At 38.9% G+C, this 20335-nt stretch overlaps 1 protein-coding gene across 4 annotated transcripts in view; it reads left to right on the top strand.

Annotated features, from left to right (window-relative positions):
• OPHN1 (oligophrenin 1) overlaps positions 1-20335 on the top strand; it is a 729824-nt gene that overhangs the window by 285731 nt on the left and 423758 nt on the right. The gene's annotated exons all lie outside the window — the stretch shown is intronic.

Below are 20335 nucleotides of genomic sequence, written 5' to 3'. Positions count from 1 at the left end.
TTCCCACCAACAGTACATGAGGGTTCCTTTTTCTTCACATCCTCAACAACACTTGTTATTTCTTATCTTTCATGGTGTGACTTTGGAGAACATATTTTTTTCTTGGCCTCATTTTCCCTTTCTGCCAAAGGAAGAGTGGCACTTAGTGATCTCCAGAGTCCCTTTCAGTTCTGTGTTTCTGATTCCAGAATCCACATGAGGTTAAAGTTGAACTAGTGTTGTATTTGGTAGATCAGGAGCAGATCTTCTACATTTTTCCCAAGATATTCCAACATTACCTTTTTTTTAATGGACTTTCAGTGACTTCAGTTCAAATAAGCCACTATTCCATGAGTGCATACCACATGCCAGGCACTATGCTGGGTGTAACAGGACTACAAAGTCAATGAGACATCCTTCCTGTCCTTCGGCAGCTTATAATTGGAATGCTAAAATAAGAATACACATGACACTTAAATAAGAATTTTTACATACTGTAACATGAATGTGTATGTGGTGTCCTTGTAGGGGTGGGAAGGTGTCTGGAGAATAAAAACCTTATATCTGGATGTGGAGATTTGCCCTGGCACCATAGTGGTGCCCATTTAACAAAAGGTAACGTCTTTGACAGAAATGGAGAAATGGACCTCTCACGTGGATGGGAATGGTCCCAAGAATAGAAAACATGGAGTACGTTTGGGGACATTTGACCAGAATTTTCATTGCTATTGGAGAGTAGTGAAAGACAAGATAGGATTAGGCAAGTTGAGGTCATATTATAGAGTAATAGGTTCAGAGTTTGTATTGAATTCTCTTGGGCCTGGGAGGATCATTGAGCACTTTTGGTAGTACTAGCTATATGAATGGAATTCTGTTTGAAGAATCTCTGTCTGAGGTTGTAAGATGAATTAGACCTGAGACAGAGTGGAAGCAAGAAAACCAGTTTAGGGAACTATTGCAATGACCTAGGGGAGAGGGTCTAATCACAAGAGTGGCACTGGAGAAGGAAGAGAAGGAATTAACTGATTTTAAACTGTTTTCAATGGCAGGGCACCTGGGTGGCTCCGTCAGTTAAGCATCAGACTCTTGATTTCAGCTCAGATCATGATCTTAGGGTCATGGGATTGAGCTCTGCACTGGGCAAGGAGCATCCTTCAGATTCTCTCTCTTCCTCTCCCTCTGCCCATCCCCCCAGTCACATGGGTTCTCTCTCTCTTTCTAAAATAAATAAAACCTTAAAAAAATACAATTTTTTAATGGATAGATCCTTGTGTTGGATAATAGATCCAGTACAAGATGGAGATATTTTAGATTCAAGTATAAAACGAGACACTCAAATGAATAAGATCTTTGACATGAGCTAGGAAAGTTCTTAGAAATCATCTTCTCCAAGGTTACACAGATTGTTACAAAACTGAAGCTTATCTCCTGATACGTGTTTTGGTGAATATCCATTACCTCATGTGAGGTGTTTCAAATTGATGAGTCAGGAACCTCAGTGGTGAATACACTTAGTATTGAAAAGGTGAAGGACTACTTTTCTTCCATAAACTGGAATAGTCTGGGGTCTTCTGTCATTTTCCTTCTACATTCTTTTGTTTCCTTCCTTTTGCATCTATTCTGGGTCAGGTTCCTAAGCAGAAAAGAGTTAACATAATAGGCCGAGTCTACTATGAATAGAAAAATCTGACTATAAGATTAGCTCTTGGCTTGTATCTGGGAACTTGGCTAGTGAACAGTTCCTTACACAGATATAAAATTTTCCCTAAATGGTAAGAGTGACTCTCTGTGCCTAGATTGCCTGTACAAACAATGTGGTTTATGTTGAACATCTTATTTTCTTCTGGGAGTCTGGAATTTTGGTATATGCTTAGTAGTGGGTGCCTCTGTACAGCCCCCAATAAAAACCTAGGGCACTGAGTCTCAAGAGGTTCCATGGTAGACAAAATTTCACATGTGTTGTTATAACTTCTTGCTGGAGGAATTAGTTGTGTCCTGTGTGACTCTTCTAAGGGAGAACTCTTGTAAGCTTTCACTTAGTTTTCTCTAGACTTCATCCCATGTATTTTTTCCCTTTGCAGATTTTGCTTTATATTCTTTCACTAAAGTAAATACTAGCCATGAGTATGACTATATGCTGAGTCCTTTAAGTCCCTCTATAGAATTACCAAACCTGGGGATTTGTAACCCTGGACATAGTCCAAACTTTATTCTTTTGGAGGATTTTACAATGAAAGCTTCTGGAATGTCCTAGAAGTTTGGTGTTTTATGTAGATGTTCCCAGTGACTTTCCTAAAGAGCAAGGATGCAGCCTTTGTACTTCTTTAATTAAAAATAATCTGGGGGACCCTGGGTCACTTTTTTATATTAAGAGACTTTCTTTTTAGAGCAGTTTCAGGTTTAAAGAAAAATTGAATATGTGTACAGAGTTCCCATATATCCCTAATTTGCCAGCATACAGTTTCCTCTACTATTAACATTTGCATTAGTGAGATACACTGATATGATTGGTGAGCCAATGCATTGTGCATTCTGTGGGTTTTGACAAATGTATAATGACATGAATCCATCATTACACTATCATGCAGAATAGTGTCACTGCCAGAAAAGTCTGTGGGCACCACCTGTTCATCTCTCCATCATCCTTTCACACCCTGTAAACTCCTAGCAACTATTGATCTTTTTATGGTCTCCATATTTTTGCCTATTCCAGAATGTTTTATTGTTGATATTATACAGCATGTAGCATTTTAAGATTGGCTTCTTTCATTTAGCAGTATGCATTTAAGGTTCTTTTGTGGCCTTTCATGATGGGATAGCTCACTTATTTTTAGTGCTGAATAAGATTCCACTGTGTGGATTTACCACAGCTTTTTTATCTTTTCACCTATTGAAGGATATCTTGGCTTCCTCCCTACCTTGTCAATTATTTTTTTAAGATTTTTTTTTTTATTTGAGAGAGAGAGAGCACGAATGTGGGAAGGGCAAAGGGAGAGGGAGAAGCAGACTCCCCGTTGAGCAGGGAGCCTGACTCAGGGCTTGATTCCTGGACCCTGGGATCAGGACCTGAGCTGAAGGCAGACATTTAAGTGACTGAGTCACCCAGGTGTCCCCCAACTTTGTCAATTATTAATGATGGTGCTATAAACATTTGAGAGCAGGTTTTGTGTACGTAACTTTTCAAATAATTTGGGCAATTACCAAAAAGCACAATGGGTAGATTACATGATAAGAGTAAATTTAGTTTTGTAAGAAACTATCAAATTGTCTTTCAAAGTGACTGTACCATTTTTTAAAATTTGTATCATCAATGAATGAGAGCTCTTGTTCTTGTTGCTCTCTTTGCCAGCATTTGGTGCTGTCTGTGTTTTGGATTTTAGCCATTCTAATAGGTCTGCACTGTGATTGCATTTCTATTATTAATTTTAATTTCCTGGGCAACCTTCTCAGGTACCCTCCCTCTTCACGTGCTTTGTACTATTGCTCAGTACTCTTGCTCAATAAACTTTGCTTTACTGCCCACCAAAAAAAAAAAAAATCATTTCCCTAATGATATATGATGTTGAACATCTTTTCATATTCTTTTTTGCCATGTATAGATCTCTTGGTGAGGTGTCTGTTCAAATATTTTGCCCTTTTCCATTGGATTGTTTTCCTATTATTGCATTTTAAGAGCTGTTTGTCTATTTTATTTTTCTTTCTTTCTTTTTTATTTTTATTTTTTAAGATGTATTTGAAAGACAGAGAGCACAAGCATGGGGGTTGAGTGGAGGGGCAGACAGGCAAAAGGAGAAGGAAAAGCAGACTCCCCGCTGAGCGGGAAGACCGATGTGGGACTTGATCCCAGGCAGGACCCCAGGATCATGATCTGAGCCGAAGGCAGAGGCTTAACCAACTGAGCCACCCAGGTGCCTCAGTATTTTTTTATTTTTTTAAAAGAATATCCTACTCCTTCTCTCCCCCCCCCCCCCGGGTAAAAGATATTTATTTCAACTTTCTAAGAGTAAAAATAAAATTTTAACTTGGATTTTTGTTTTAAGTTTTTATTTAAATTCTAGTTAGTTAACATATATTGTAATATTGGTTTCAGGAGCAGAATTTAGTGATTCTTCACTTACATATAACACCCAGTGTTCATCACTAGGGCCCTCCTTAATACCCATCACCCATTTAGCCCATCCACCTGCCCACCTGCCCTCCAGCAACCACAGTTAGTGCTCTATAGTTAAGAATCTGTTTTTGGTTTGCCCCTCTCTAATTTATGTCCCCCTATAGTCATCTGTTTTTTTTTCTTAAATTCCACATATGAGTAAAATCATATGGTATTTGTCTTTCTCTGACTGATTTATTTCACTTAGCATAATATACTCTAGCTCCATCCACATTATTGCAAATGGCAAGATTTCATTCTTTTTGATGGCCGAGTAATATTCCATTGTATGTATATACCACACTTCTTTACACATTCATCAGTTGATGGACATTTGGTCTCTTTCCATAATTTTGCTATTATTGATATTGATGCTTGTTTGTCTATTTTAGATACCAGCCCTGTATCAGTTAAGTGTTTTGCATAGATTTTCTTCCAGTCTATGGCTTGTCTTTTCATTCACTTAACCAAGTTTTTCATAAAGCAGAAATAATTTTTAATTTTAATGAAACACAACTTACCAGTTTTTTCTTTTGTGGATTATGCTTTTGATGTTATATCTAAGAATTTGTCACCAGAGGAGTAGGAGGACCCTGAGAGCTTGTCTCATCCCTCAAACACAGCTAGATAGTTACCAAATTATTCTGAACAACCAAGAAGTCAATTGGAGGCCTGAGAGAATAAAAACTGCAAGTCTACAAGTAGAAATGTCACCACCTTTTAGTAGGTAGAAGGTGTGGAAGTTCACTTGGGGGAGACATAGCTGTGGATGTGGTGGAAGGGAGGAAGCCTGCTAATGGAGGCTACCCCAAAGTATTAGAAGCAGTGGAGTGCAAAATCTGAACTTTTAAGTTTGCTACCATGGAGGACATGCCTGGATTAAAGATGCTAAGGTGGTGAAGAGGGGCAGAATCCCAGGATTGACAGGGTGGTCTGAGGATCTCCTGGGTCCCAGGAAGAACAGGTGGCACCAAGGTGCTGCACTGTTCCCAGGCATAGGAGCTGGGAAGGTGACAGAGAGCAGCCGGTCTTGGTGCCAGGTTTTGGCTATAAACTGAACCACTGCATGGTCCTATGACCCTTTTCCTGGGATGGGCTGGTAAAGATAGTTAAAACTTCTCTTGGAGGAACAGTGCGGTTCCGCACCATGGGTGTCCCTGAAATTTGGAGTTTTGAAACTCAGTCACATGCTGGAGATAAATAGGCTTGGACAGGGGCAGGGTGAATGCAGGTTCCAGATGGAAACTGGGGAAACAAATAGGGTGATTGATTGTTTTTCTGTGTGGGCTCACTGATGCGTAGCGGGCATGAACCTTCAGCTCCAATGCTAGAGAGCAGGGCGCCGCCATTTTAGTCCCACCCATCAGTGCTGAAAGCCTTCAGGGAGCAAAATAGTGGCACCTACTGGAGACAAGAGCCAGTTACACCAAGGCCCGCCCTCCCTGTGATCTGGAGAAGCATTTCCACTGAAACAAGTCAGCCTGGGAATCAGCACAGCACTCTCCCCCAGAAGACCAGTACAAACACCTAGCTCTCATCATGTTTATTAATCATAGAATGCTGCAAAACTACAGCTCTAAGGGAAGTAGGATTGAACTTCCTTTTTACTTTTATTCTTTATTTCTTTTATTTTTATTATTTTTTCATTTACTTTCTTGTGTTTTCCAATATTTATTTCAAATTTTTATTATTTTTAAAATTTTATATATGTATACTTTCATATGTATGCATATTTTTGTCTACTTTCCATTTATTTTATTATTTTTTACAATTTTGGGATCTAGGGGTGCCTGGGTGGCTCAGTTGTTAAGTGTCTGCCTTTGGTTCAGGTCATGATCTCAGGGTCGTGGGATCGAGCCCCATATCAGGCTCCCTGCTCGGCAGGAAGCCTGCTTCTCCTTCTCCTATTTCCCCTGCTTGTGTTCCTGCTCTCACTGTGTCTCTCTCTGTCAAATAAATAAATAAAATCTTAAAAAAAAAATTTTAGGATCTAGATTATTTTAACAAGTAGTCCAAAACACACCCAGGGTCTAGGTTTTTTTGGTTGTCTTGTTTTGTTTTTTTATTTTTCTTGTTTTTTTTTCCTTTTTCTTTGGTTTTTGCTTTTTTGTTTTGTTGTTTGTTATTTGTTATTTGTTGTTTTTGTTGGTGGTGTTGTTGTTTCTCTTACTTCTTTCCTTTCTTTAACAAAATGACTAGATGGAAGAATTCACCCCCAAGGAAGAACATGAGGTAGAACTCATGACCAGGGATTTAGTCAATACAGATATAAGTAAGATGTCTGAAGTAGAATTTAAAACAATGATTATAAGGATATTAGTTGGGCTTGACAAAAGCATAGAAGACACTAAAGAATCCCTTACTACAGAGATAAAAGAAGTAAAATCTAGTCAGGCTGAAATTACAAATCTATAACTGAGATACAAACACAAATGGAGGTCATGAAAATGAGGATGGATGAAGCAGAGGACTGAATCAGTGATACAGAAGACAAAATTATGGAAAACAATGAAGCCAAAAGGAAGTGGAAAAGAAAATTAATGGACTATGAAGGAAGACTTAGAGAACTCGGCAAATTAGTGAAATATAATAACATTCGTATTATAGGAGTCTCAGAAGATGAAGAGAGAGATAAACGGGCAGAAGCTTTATTCGAACAAATTATAGCTGAAAACTTCCCCAATCTGGGGAAGGAAAGAGACATCAAAATCCAAGAAGCACAGAGAACTCCCATTATATTCAACAAAAGCTGGTCATTGCCAAAGCATATCATAGTCAAATTCACAAAATACACAGATAAGGAAAGAATCCTGAAAGCAGCAAGGGAAAAAAAGGTTCTTAACCTACAAAGGAAGACATGTCAGGTTTGCAGTGGATCAGTCCACAGAGATTTGGCAGGGCAGAAAACAGTGGAAGGCAATATTCAATGTGCTGAATGGGAAAAATATGCAGCCAATAATTCTTTATCCAGCAAGGCTGTCATTCAAAATAGGAGACTTAAAGAGTTTTCAAGATAAACAAAAACTAAAGGAGTTTGTGAGCACTAAATCAGCCCTGCAAGAAATATTAAGAGGGACTCTTAGAGTGGGGAGGAGGGGGGAAAGACCAAAAGTAACAAAAACTGGAAAGAACCAGAGAACATCACCAGAAACTGCAAGTCTATAGGTAACACAATGGAACTAAATTCGTATCTCTAAATAATCACCCTGAATGTAAAAAAAACACCAATCAAAAGACATAGAGTATCAGAATTGATAAGAAAACAAGATCCATCTATATGCTACCTACAAGACACTCACTTTAGATCTAAAGACACCTGCAGATTGAACGTGAGGGGATGGAGAACAATCTATCATGCTAATGGATGTCAAAGGAAAGCTAGAATAGACATACTTACAGCAGAGAAACTAGATTTTAAAATAAAGACTGTAAGAAGAGATGAAGGAAGGCATTATATCATAATTAAGTGATCTATAAATGAAAGCACAACAACCCAAAACCTTTGGGATGCAGCAAAAGCAGTCCTAAGAGGGAAGTACAGTGCAGGACAGGCCTACCTCAAGAAGCAAGAAAAGTCTCAAATACACAACCTAATCTTAAAACCTAAAGGATCAGGGCACCTGGGTGGCTCAGTTGTTAAGTGTCTGCCTTCAGCTCAGGTCATGGTCCCAGAGTCCTGGGATCGAGTCCTGCATGGGGCTCCCTGCTCAGCGGGAGGCCTGCTTCTCCCTCTCCTACTCCCCCTGCTTGAGTTCCCTCTCTTGCTGTGTCTCTCTCTGTCAAATAAGTAAATAAAATCTTGGGGCGCCTGGGTGGCTCATTCGTTAAGCATCTGCCTTCGGCTCAGGTCATGATCCCAGGGTCCTGGGATCGAGCCCTGCATCAGGCTCCCTGCTCCGTGGGAAGCCTGCTTCTCCCTCTCACACTCCCCTTGCTTGTGTTCCCTCTCTCTGTGTGTCTCTCTCTGTCAAATAAATAAATTAAAAAATCTTAAAAATAAATAAATAAATAAATAAATAAATAAATAAATAAATAAATAAATAAATAAATAAAATCTTTTTAAAAAACCTAATGGAGCTAGAAAAGGAACCGCAAATAAAACCTAAAGTCAGGAGAAGAGAAATAATAAAGATTACAGCAGAAATTTATGATATAGAATAAAAACCAGTAGAATGGATTAATGAAACTAAGAGGTAGTTCTTCAAAAGAATTAATAAAATTGATAAACTCCTAGCCAGACTTATCAAAAAGAAAAGAGAAAGGACCAAAATAGATAAAATCATGAATGAAAGAGGAGAGATCACAACCAACACCACAGAAAAACAAACAATTGTAAGAGAACACTATGAAAAATTATGTGCCAACAAACTGGGAAACCTGGAAGAAATGGAGAAATTCCTAGAAACTTACAAACTACCAAAACTGAAACAGGAAGAAATAGAAAATTTGAGCAGACCCCCCCCAGCAAAGAAATTGAATCATTAATCAAAAATCTCCCAGGAAACAAAGTCCTGAGCCAGATCGCTTCCCAGGGGAATTCTACCAGACATTTAGAGAAGAGTTAACACCTATTCTTCTCAAACTATTCCAAAAAATAGAAATGGAAGGGAAGTTTCCAAACTCATTCTATGAGGCCACTATTACCTTAATTCCAAAACCAGACAAAGCCCTCAGTATAAAGGAAAATTATAGGCCAATATCCATGATGAACATTGATGCAAAAATTCTCTATAAAATACTAGCAAATCAAATTCCACAGTACATTAAAAGAGTTATTCACCACAATCAAGTGGGATTTATTCTTGGACTGTAGGGACTGGGTCAATATGTGTAAATCAATCAACATGATACACCATATTAATAAAAGAAAAAATAAGAACCATATGATCCTTTCAATAGGTGCAGAAAAAGCATTTGAGAAAATACAGCACCGTTTCCTGATAAAAATGCTCAACAAAGTAGGGATAGATGGACCAAACCTCAACCTCATAAAGGCCATATACAAAAGACCCACAGCTAATATCATCTCCAGTGGAGAAAAACTGAGAACCTTTCCCCTATGGTCAGGAATAAGACACGGATGGATGTCCACTCTCACCATTACTATTTAACATACCTCTGGATATCTTAGCCTGAGCAATCAGACAACAAGAAGGAAAAAAAAGGCATGCAAATTGGCATGAAAGACATCAGACTTTCACTATGTGCAGACAACATGATACTCTATGTAAAATACCCAAGAGACTGCCAAAAAATTGCTAGAATGAATACATGAATTCAGCAAATTTGCAGGATATAAAATCAATGTGCAGAAATCTGTTGTATTTCTATACACCAATAACTAAGCAGAAGACAAATAAATCAAGGAATTGATTTCATTTGCAATTGTACCAACAACAATAAGATACCTGGTATAAATCTAACTAAAGAAATAAAAGATCTAGACTGGAGAAAAGGTGGCAGAGGAGTACGGGACCCTATTCCAACTGTTCCCTGGAATTGAGCTGGATATCTACCAGACCACTCTGAGCACCCACGAAATCAACCTGGGACATAAGAAAATAGATCCAGATCTCTACAAACAGAATATTGCAGGTGGCTGGTTTCAAGGTTCGAAGCAGGGAGCCGTGATTCTGCGGGCAGATATCGGAGGATAAACGGCAGTGGGAGGCAGCCTGGCCATGGGGATCCTACACCACCGGTGAGCAACAGCCTCGTGCACTGGGGATGGGGCACAGACTCGCAGACCGGTAGTGTCGGGGAAAGGACTTTAGGAAGCCCCCAGGATGGAAACCCGGAGTGATGGGGTCGTGCATGCGAACTGGGAGCGGCTGGCACTTGCAGAAGCACTAAGGGCAGAGACGTACCCCAACCTGGAGGCAGGACTGGGAGTGCTGCAGAGGAATGCACAACCCAGGACACTGCAGTTTATAGCAGCACAGACAGAGAAGGAAATAGTGTGGCCTGGAGAGCTCACTAAAGAACAGACTGCAATCTCTCTGCTCTGAGGCAGAGGTTTGGAAACAGTCTCTTCTGCTCTTATTCAGAAGAGACGTGGAAAGCCGCCAGGGAAAGCCACCGGAGAACAAAAGCCCCCAAAATCTGGTTCTCACTGAGCCCATCCCCTGCCACAGGGGGGCAGGAAACTCTGCCCAAACAGGGTTGCCTGAGTAACAGTGCGGCAGGCCCCTCCCCCAGAAGACAGGCTAGGAAAACAAGAGGCCAGCAACCCTAAAGTCCCTAGAAAACAGGTGCATCTTGCTTGGGTTCTGGTCAATAATTTGGACTCTATACATTCCCTCAACCACCCCTCAACAGAATGACCAGGAGGAGGAACTCCCAAAACAGAAAAGACTCAGAGTTTATGACTTATGCCGCAGATTTACAAATGGATTTAGATATAACCAAGATGTCGGAGATGGAATTCAGGCTAGCAATTGTGAAGACAATGGCTAGAATGGAGAAATCAATTCATGGCAACATAGAGTCTCTAAGGGCAGAAATGAAAGCTGAATTGGCAGAACTTAAAAATGCTATCCATGAGATCCAATGTAATCTAGATAATCTAACAGTTAGGGTAAGCAAGGCAGAAGAACGAATAAGTGACCTGGAAGGCAATTTAATAGATAAAAAGGGAAAAGAGGAGGCCAGGGAAAAACAACTCAGAATCCATGAAAATAGAATCAGAGAAATAAGTGACACCATGAAGCGTTCCAATGTAAGAATTATTGGAATCCCAGACGGAGTGGAGAGAGAGAGAGGACTAGAAAATATATTTGAGCAAATCGTAGCTGAGAACTTCCCTAATCTGGGGAATGAAACAAACATTCGTGTCCTAGAGGCAGAGAGGACCCTCCCAAGATCAAGGAAAACAGGCCAACACCCCGTCATGTAATAGTAAAACTTGCAAATCTTAGAACCAAGGAAACCATCTTTTTTTTAATTAGGGTTTTATTTATTTATTTATTTATTATGTTTTTTATTCTTATATTAATCCCCATACATTACATCATTAGTTTTAGATGAAGTATTCCATGATTCATTGTTTGTGCATAACACCCAGTGCTCCATGCAGAATGTGCCCTCCTCAATACCCACCACCAGGCTAACCCATCCTCCCACCCCCTCCCCTCTAGAACCCTGTTTGTTTTTCAGAGTCCATCATCTCTCATGGTTCGTCCACCCCTCTGATTTCCCCCGCTTCATTCTTCCCCTCCCGCTACCTTCTTCTTCTTTTTTTTTCTTAACATATATTGCATTATTTGTTTCAGAGGTACAGATCTGAGATTCAACAGTCTTGCACAATTCACAGCGCTCACCATAGCACATACCCTCCCCAATGTCTTATCACCCAGTCACCCCATCCCTCCCACCCTACCCCCCACTCCAACAACACTCAGTTTGTTTCCTGCGATTAAGAATTCCTCATATCAGTGAGATCATATGATACATGTCTTTCTCTGTTTGACTTATTTCACTCAACATAATACCCTCCAGTTCCATCCACGTCGTTGCAAATGGCAAGATCTCATTCCTTTTGATGGCTGCATAATATTCCATTGTATATATATACCACATCTTCTTTATCCATTCATCTATCGATGGACATCTTGGCTCTTTCCACAGTTTGGCTATTGTGGACATTGCTGCTATAAACATTGGGGTGCACGTACCCCTTCGGATCCCTACTTTTGTATCTTTGGGGTAAATACCCAGTAGTGCAATTGCTGGATCATATGGTAGCTCTATTTTCAACTTTTTGAGGAACCTCCATATAGTTTTCCAGAGTGGCTGCACCAGCTTGCATTCCCACCAACAGTGGAGGAGGGTTCCCCTTTCTCCGCATCCCCGCCAACATCTGTCGTTTCCTGACTTGTTAATTTTAGCCATTCTGACTGGTGTGAGGTGGTATCTCATTGAGGTTTTGATTTGGATTTCCCTGATGCCGAGCGATATTGAGCACTTTTTCATGTGTCTGTTGGCCATTTGGATGTCTTCTTTGGAAAAATGTCTGTTCATGTCTTCTGCCCATTTCTTGATTGGATTCTTTGTTCTTTGGGTGTTGAGTTTGATGAGTTCTTTATAGATTTTGGATACTAGCCCTTTATCTGATATGTCATTTGCAAATATCTTCTCCCATTCTGTCGGTTGTCTTTTGGTTTTGTTGACTGTTTCCTTTGCTGTGCAAAAGCTTTTTATCTTGATGAAGTCCCAATAGTTCATTTTTGCCCTTGCTTCCCTTGCCTTTGGCGATGTTTCTAGGAAGAAGTTGCTTCAGCTGAGGTCAAAGAGGTTGCTGCCTGTGTTCTCCTTTAGGATGTTGATGGACTCGTGTCTCACAGTGAGGTCTTTCAACCATTTGGAGTCTATTTTTGTGTGTGGTGTAAGGAAATGGTCCAGTTTCATTCTTCTGCATGTGGCTATCCAATTTTCCCAACACCATTTGTTGAAGAGACTGTCTTTGTTCCATTGGACATTCTTTCCTGCTTTGTCGAAGATTAGTTGACCATAGATTTGAGGGTCCATTTCTGGGCTCTCTCTTCTGTTCCATTGATCTATGTGTCTGTTTTTGTGCCAGTACCATGCTGTCTTGATGATGACAGCTTTGTAATAGAGCTGGAAGTCCGGAATTGTGATGCCGCCGGCTTTGCTTTTCTTTTTCAACATTCCTCTGGCTATGCGGTGTCTTTTCTGGTTCGATACAAATTTTAGGGTTATTTGTTCCATTTCTTGGAAAAAAGTGGATGGTATTTTGATGGGGATTGCATTGAATGTGTAGATTGCTCTAGGTAGCCTTGACATCTTCACAATATTTGTTCTTCCAATCCATGAGCATGGAACGTTTTTCCATTTCTTTGTGTCTTCCTCAATTTCTTTCATGAGTATTTTATAGTTTTCTGAGTACAGATCCTTTGCCTCTTTGGTTAGATTTATTCCTAGGTATCTTATGGTTTTGGGTGCAATTGTAAATGGGATCGACTCCTTAATTTCTCTTTCTTCTGTCTTGTTGTTGGTGTATAGGAATGCCACTGACTTCTGTGCATTGATTTTATATCCTGCCACTTTACTGAATTCCCAAGGAAACCATCTTAAGGGTAGTTAGGGGGAAGAGATTCCTTACGTACAGTGGGAGGAACATCGGAATAATGTCAGACCTATCCACAGAGACCTGGCAAGCCAGAAAGGCCTGGCAAGACCTATTCAGGGTAGTAAACGAGAAGAATATGCAGCCAAGAATACTTTATCCGGCAAGGCTCTCATTTAGAATGGATGGAGAGGTGCAGAGCTTCCAAGACCAGCAGAAACTGAAAGAATATTTGACCACTAAGCCGGCCCTGCAAGAAATATTAAGGGGGGGTTGTAAAAAGGAGAAGGACCCCAAGGATGATATACAACAGAAATTTACAGGGACAATCTATAAAAACAACGTCTTCACAGGCAACATGACAATTAATTCATATCTTTCAATAATCACTCTCAACGTGTATGGCCTAAATGTTCCCAGAAAACGGCACAGGGTTGCAGATTGGATAAAAAGACAGGACCCATCCATATGCTGTTTACAAGAGACTCATTTCGAACCTAAAGTTACATTGAGACTGAAAGTGAAAGGATGGAGATCCATCTTCCATGCCAGCGGACCTCAAAAGAAAGCTGGGGTAGCAATTCTTATATCAGACAAATTAGATTTTAAACTAAAGTGTGTAGTTAGAGACAGAGAAGGACAGTATATCATTTTTAAAGGGTCTATCCAACAAGAAGATCTAACAATTGTAAATATCTATGCCCCCAGCATGGGAGCAGCCATCTACATAAGCCAACTGTTCACCAAAATAAAGAGTCATATTGATAACAATACATTAATTGTAGGAGACCTCAATACTCCATTCTCAGCAATGGACAGATCATTTAAGCAGAAAATCAACAAAGAAACAAGACCTTTTAAGGATACACTGGACCAGATGGACCTCATAGATATTTACAGAACATTCCACCCTAAAACAACAGAATACTCATTCTTCTCGAGCACACACGGAACTTTCTCCAGAATAGACCACGTACTGGATCACAAATCAGGTCTCAACTGATACGAAAAGATTGAGATTTTTCCCTGCATATTCTCAGACCACAATGCTTTAAAACTGGAACTCAACGAAAAGAAAAATTTGGCAGAAATTCAAACATTTGGAAACTAAAGACCACTCTGCTCAAGAATGTTTGGGTCAACCAGGAGATCAAAGAAGAACTTAAAAGAATTCATGGAAACCAATGAGAACGAAAACACATAGGTCCAAAGCCTATGGGATATTGTAAAGGCAGTCCTAAGGGGGAAATACATAGCCGTCCAAGCCTCACTCAAAAAAATAGAAAAATCCCGAAATCACGAACTAACTCTACACCTTAAAGAACTAGAGAAAAAGCAACAAACGATGCCTAAGCCATGCATTAGAAGAGAAATAATTCAGATTAGAGCAGAGATCAATGAATTAGAAACCAGAAACACAGTAGATCAGATCAATGAAACTAAAAGCTGGTTCATTGGAAGAATTAATAAGATTGATAAACCACTGGCCAGACTCATCCAAAAGAAAAGAGAAAGGACCCAAATCAATAAAATGATGAATGAAAGGGGTAGATCACGAATAACACCAAGGAAATACAAACAATTATTAGAAATTATTATCAACAACTATATGCCAATAATCTGAGCAATCTGGATGAAATGGATCCCTTCCTGGAATCCTATAAGCTGCCATGGCTGAAACAGGAAGAAATTGACAACCTGAATAGGCCAATAACCAGTAATGAGATTGAAGCAGTGATCAAAAACCTCCCAAAAAACAAGAGTCCAGGGCCTGGTGGATTCCCTGGGGAATTCTACCAAACATTGAAAAAGAAATAATACGTGTTATCCTGAAACTGTTTCAAGAAATAGAAACAGAAGGAAAGCTTCCGGAGTCATTTTATGAAGCCAGCATTTCCTTAATCCCCAAACCAGGCAAAGACCCCATCAAAAAGGAGAATTTCAGACCGATATCCCTGATGAATATGGATTCCAAAATCCTCAACAAAATCCTAGCTAATAGGATCCAACAATGCATTAAAAGGATCATCCGCCACGACCAAGTGGGATTTATCCCTGGATGCTTGGGTGGTTCAACATTTGCAAATCAATCAGTGTGATAGAACACATTAATAAGAGGAGGGAGAAGAACCATATGGTCCTTTCAGTTGATGCAGAAAAAGCATTTGACAAAATACAACATCCTTTCCTGATTAAAACTCTTCAGAGTATAGGGAAAGAGAAATATTCCTTAAGTTCATAAAATCCATCTATGAAAATCCCACAGCGAATATCATCCTCAGTGAGGAAAAGCTGAGAGTCTTTCCATTAAGATCAGGAGCCCGTCAAGTTGCCCTCTCTTGCCATTATTGTTCAACATAGTGCTAGAAGTCCCAGTACCAACAATCAGACAACAAAAAGAAATAAAAGGTATTCAAATTGGCAAAGAAGAAGTCAATCTCCCTCTTTTCCCAGATGACATGATACTTTATGTGGAAAATCCAAAAGACTCCACCCCCAAATTACTAGAACTCATCCAGCAATTCAGTAATATGGCAGGATACAAAATCAATGCCCAGAAATGAGTTGCTTTCTTATACACTAACAACGCCACTGTAGAAAGAGAAATTAGAGAATTGATTCCATTTACAATAGCACCAAAAAGCATAAGATACCTCGGAATAAACCTAACCAAAGAGGTAAAGGATGTGTACTCTAGGAACTACAGAATACTCATGAAAGAAAATGAAGAAGGCATAAAAAGATGGAAAAATATTCCATGCTCATGGATTGGAAGAATAAACACTGTTAAATTGTCTATGCTACCCAGAGCAATCTATATCTTCAGTGCCATCTCGATCAAAATTCCAATGACATTTTTCAAAGTGCTGGAACAAACAATCCTAAAATTTGTATGGAATCAGAAAAGACCCCGAATCGCCAAGGAGATGTTGAAAAAGAAAAATAAAGCTGGGGGCATCACGTTGCCTGATTTCAAGCTATATTACAAAGCTGTGATTGCCAAGATAGCATGGTAATGGCACAAAATCAGACATATAGACCAATGGTACAGAATAGAGAACCCAGATATGGACCTTCAACTCTGTCGTCAAATAATCTTTGACAAAGCAGGAAAAAACATGCAATAGAAAAAAGACAGTCTCTTCAATAAATGGTGCTGGGAAAATTTACCACCCCATACAGAAGAATGAAACTCGACCATTCTCTAACACCATACACAAAAGTCAAAATGGATGATAGACCACAGTGTGAGACAGGAATCCATCAAAATCCTAGAGGAGAACATAGGCAGTACCCTCTTTGACATCGGCCACAGCAACTTCTTTCAAGATACATCTCCAAACGCTAGTGAAACAAAAGCAAAAATGAACTTTTGGGACTTCATCATGATAAAAAGCTTCTGCACAGGAAAGGAAATAGTCAACAAAACAAAGAGGCAACCCACAGAATTGGAGAAGATATTTGCAAATGGCGCTACAAATAAATTGCTGGTATCCAAAATTTATATATAACGAACTTCTCAAACTCAACACCCAAAAACCAAATAATCATGTCAGAAAATGGGCAGAAGACATGAAAAGACACTTCTCTGAAGAAGACATACTAATGGCTAACAGACACATGAAAAAATGTTCATCATCATTAGCCATCAGGGAAATTCAAATCAAAACCACATTGAGATACCACCTTACACCAGTTAGAATGGCCAAAATGGACAGGGAAAGAATCAACAAATGTTGGAGAGGTTGTGGAGAAAGGGGAACCTTCTTACACTGTTGGTGGGAATGCAAGTTGGTACAGCCACTTTGGTAAACAGTGTGGAGGTTCCTCAAAATTTTAAAAATAGAGCTACCCTATGACCCAGCAATTGCACTCCTGGGTATTTACCCCAAAGACACAGATGTAGTGAAAAGAAGGGCCATATGCACCCCAATGTTCATAGCAGTAATGTCTGCAATAGCCAAACTGTGGAAAGAGCTGAGATGCCCTTCAACGGATGAATGGATCAAGAAGATGTGGTCCATATATACAATGGAATATTACTCAGCCATCTGAAAGGATGACTACCCAACTTTTACATCAACATGGATGGGACTGGAGGAGATTATGCTAAGTGAAATAAGTCAAGCAGAGAAAGTCAATTATCATATGGTTTCACTTATTTGTGGAACATAAGGAATAGCATGGAGAGCATTAGGAGAAGAACCGGAGAAATGTAGGGGGGAGATTCAGAGGGAGAGATGAACCATGAGAGACTCTGGACTCTGAGAAACAAATAGGGTTTTATAGGGGAGGTGGTAGGGGGGATTGTTTAGCCGGGTGGTGGGTATTAGGGAGGGCACGAACTGCATGGAGCACTGGGTGTTAAACAAAAACAATGGATCATGGATCACCACATCAAAAACTAATGATGTATTATATGGTGACTAACATAACATAATAAAATTTAAAAAAATAAAAATAAATAAAAAAAATAATTCATCAATTAAAAAAAAGAAAAGATCTATAGTCTCAAAACTATAGAGCAGTTATGAAAGAATTTGAAGAGGACACAGAGAAGTGTAAAAGCATTCCAAGCTCATGGATTGAAAGAAGAAACATTGTTAAAATGTCTATACTATCCCGTGCAGTTTACACATTTAATGTGATTCCCATCAAAATACTACCATCATTTTACCCAGAACTAGAATCAACAAATCTAAAATTTGTATGGAACACAAAAAAACCCAAATAGCGAAAACAATTCTGAAACACACATACAAAACTGGAGGCATCAGAATTCCAGATTTCCAGCTATATTACAAAGCTGTAGTCATCAAGACAGTGTAGTATTGGCACAAAGACATACACATAGATCAATGGTACAGAATAGAGAATTTAGAATTGGACCCACATTTCTATGGTCACGAAGTCTTCAACAAAGCAGGAAAGTCTATCCAATGTAAAAAAGACTGTCTCTTCAACAAATTGTGTTGGGATAACTGGACAGCAGCATGTTTGATGAATGAATGTGGACCACTGTCTGACACTGTCCAAAAAATAAATTCAAAATGGATGAAAGACCTTAATGGGAGACAGGAAACCATCAAAATCCTATAGGATAACACACACAGAAACCTCTTTGACCTTGACCATAGCAACTTCTTACTAGACACGTCACAACAGGCAGGGAAACAAAAGCAAAAATGAATTGTTGGGGCTTCTTCAAGATAAAAACCTCTTCACTGCAAAGGAAACAATCAACAAAACTAAAAGGCAGCCTATAGAATGGGAGAAGACATTTGCAAATGACATAGCTGGTATAGGGTTAGGATCCAATATCCACAAAGAACTTATCAAACTCAATACCCCAATAACAAATAACCCAGTTAAGAAATGGGTAGAAGACATGAATAGACACTTTTCTCAAAAAGACATCCAGAAAGCTAACAGACACATGAAACGATGCTCAATATCATTCATCATCAGGGAAATACAAATGAAAAACCATGATGAGATACCATCTCACACCTGTCAGGATGGCTAAAATTAATAAAACAAGAAAGAACAGGTGTTGGAGAGGATTTGGAGAAAGGGGAGCCCTCTTGCACCATTGGTGGGAATGCAAAGTGGTGTAGCCACTCTGGAGAACAGTATGGAGGTTCCTTATAGGGTTAAAAATAGAACTACCCTAAAATCCAGCTATTGCACTAATAAGCATTTCCCCAAAGGATACAAAATACATATTTAAAAGGGGTGCATGCACCCCAATGTTTATAGCACCATTATCAACTATAGCCAAACGATGGAGAAAGCCCACATCTCCATCAACTGAAGAATGGATAAAGAATATTTGGTATATATACAAAATGGAATATTACTCAGCCATAAAAAGGATGAAATATTGCCATTTGCAATGATGTGCATGGAGCTAGAATGTATTCTGCTAAGTGAAATAAGTCAGTCAGAGAATGACAAATACCATATGATCTCACTCATTTGGAACTTAAGAAAGAAAATACATGTACACGTGTGAAAGGGGAATATAAAAGCAGGAGAGAGGGAAGCAAGTCTTACGAGACTCTTAATGATAGAGAACAAATTCAGTATTGATGGGGGGATGTGAGTGGGGGTCAGCTAGATGGGTGATGGTTATTAAATTGGGTACTTTTTCTAATGAGCACTGGGTGTTTTATGTAATTGATGAATCACTGAATTCTACTCCAGAAACCAATATTACCCGTATGTTAACTACGTGATATTTAGATTAAATTTTTTTAATTAATTTAATAAAAATTAAGAAAAAACTTATCACCAAGTCCAAGGTAACCTAAGTTTTCTCTTCAGTAATCTTAGAGTATTAGAGTTTTGCTTTTTACAATTAGTTCTGTGGTTTATTTGGGGTTAATTGTTGGAAAAAAATGTCTTTCTAGATTCATTTTTTTTTTTGCATGAGGATGTGCAGTTGTACCAGCACAATTTGTTGACAAGACTATCTTTGCTTTTCTTGAATTGCCTTTGCTCCATTGTCAGAGATTGACTGACTATATTTATGTATAAATATACCTTTCAGGTTTTCTATTCTGTTCCTTTGATCTATTTGTCTATTCTTTCACCAGTGGCACATTGTTTTGATTACTATAGCTTTACAGGAAATTTGAAGCCAGATAATGTCAATACTTTAATTTGTTTTTCTCTCCCAATATTGGGTTGGGTTTTCTAGATTTTTTTTTCCCTCTCTGTATAAACTTCAGCGTAACTTTGTTGATATACAGAAAATAGCTTGCACTGATTTTGAATTGGATTGCACTGAATGTATAGATCAAGTTGTGAAGAAATGACATCTTCATAATATTTTCTTTCTATGCCTATACATGTAATATCTCTTGATTAATGTAGATCTTTGATTTCCTTTATTAGTTTTATATTTTTCTTTATATAGACCTTATGCATATTTTATATGCCAAAGTATTTCAAATTTTCTTCTAATGCAAGTTGTTTTGTGTTTTTCACTTCAGATTCCAATTGTCCACTGTTAATATGTAGGAATTGACTTTTGTACATCAACTTTGTATCCTGCAGTTGTACTATGTAGTTACTGATTAGTTCCAACAGATTTTTGTTGATTCTTTTGGGACTTT

The sequence above is a fragment of the Mirounga angustirostris genome, unplaced genomic scaffold (assembly GCF_029215605.1).
Source record: "Mirounga angustirostris isolate CCGP_5_RB_7025 unplaced genomic scaffold, mMirAng1.0.hap1 SCAF_11, whole genome shotgun sequence".
Lineage (NCBI taxonomy): Eukaryota > Metazoa > Chordata > Mammalia > Carnivora > Phocidae > Mirounga > Mirounga angustirostris.
Note: the sequence above shows the minus strand (reverse complement) of the source record. Positions and strands in the feature narration are given on the sequence as shown.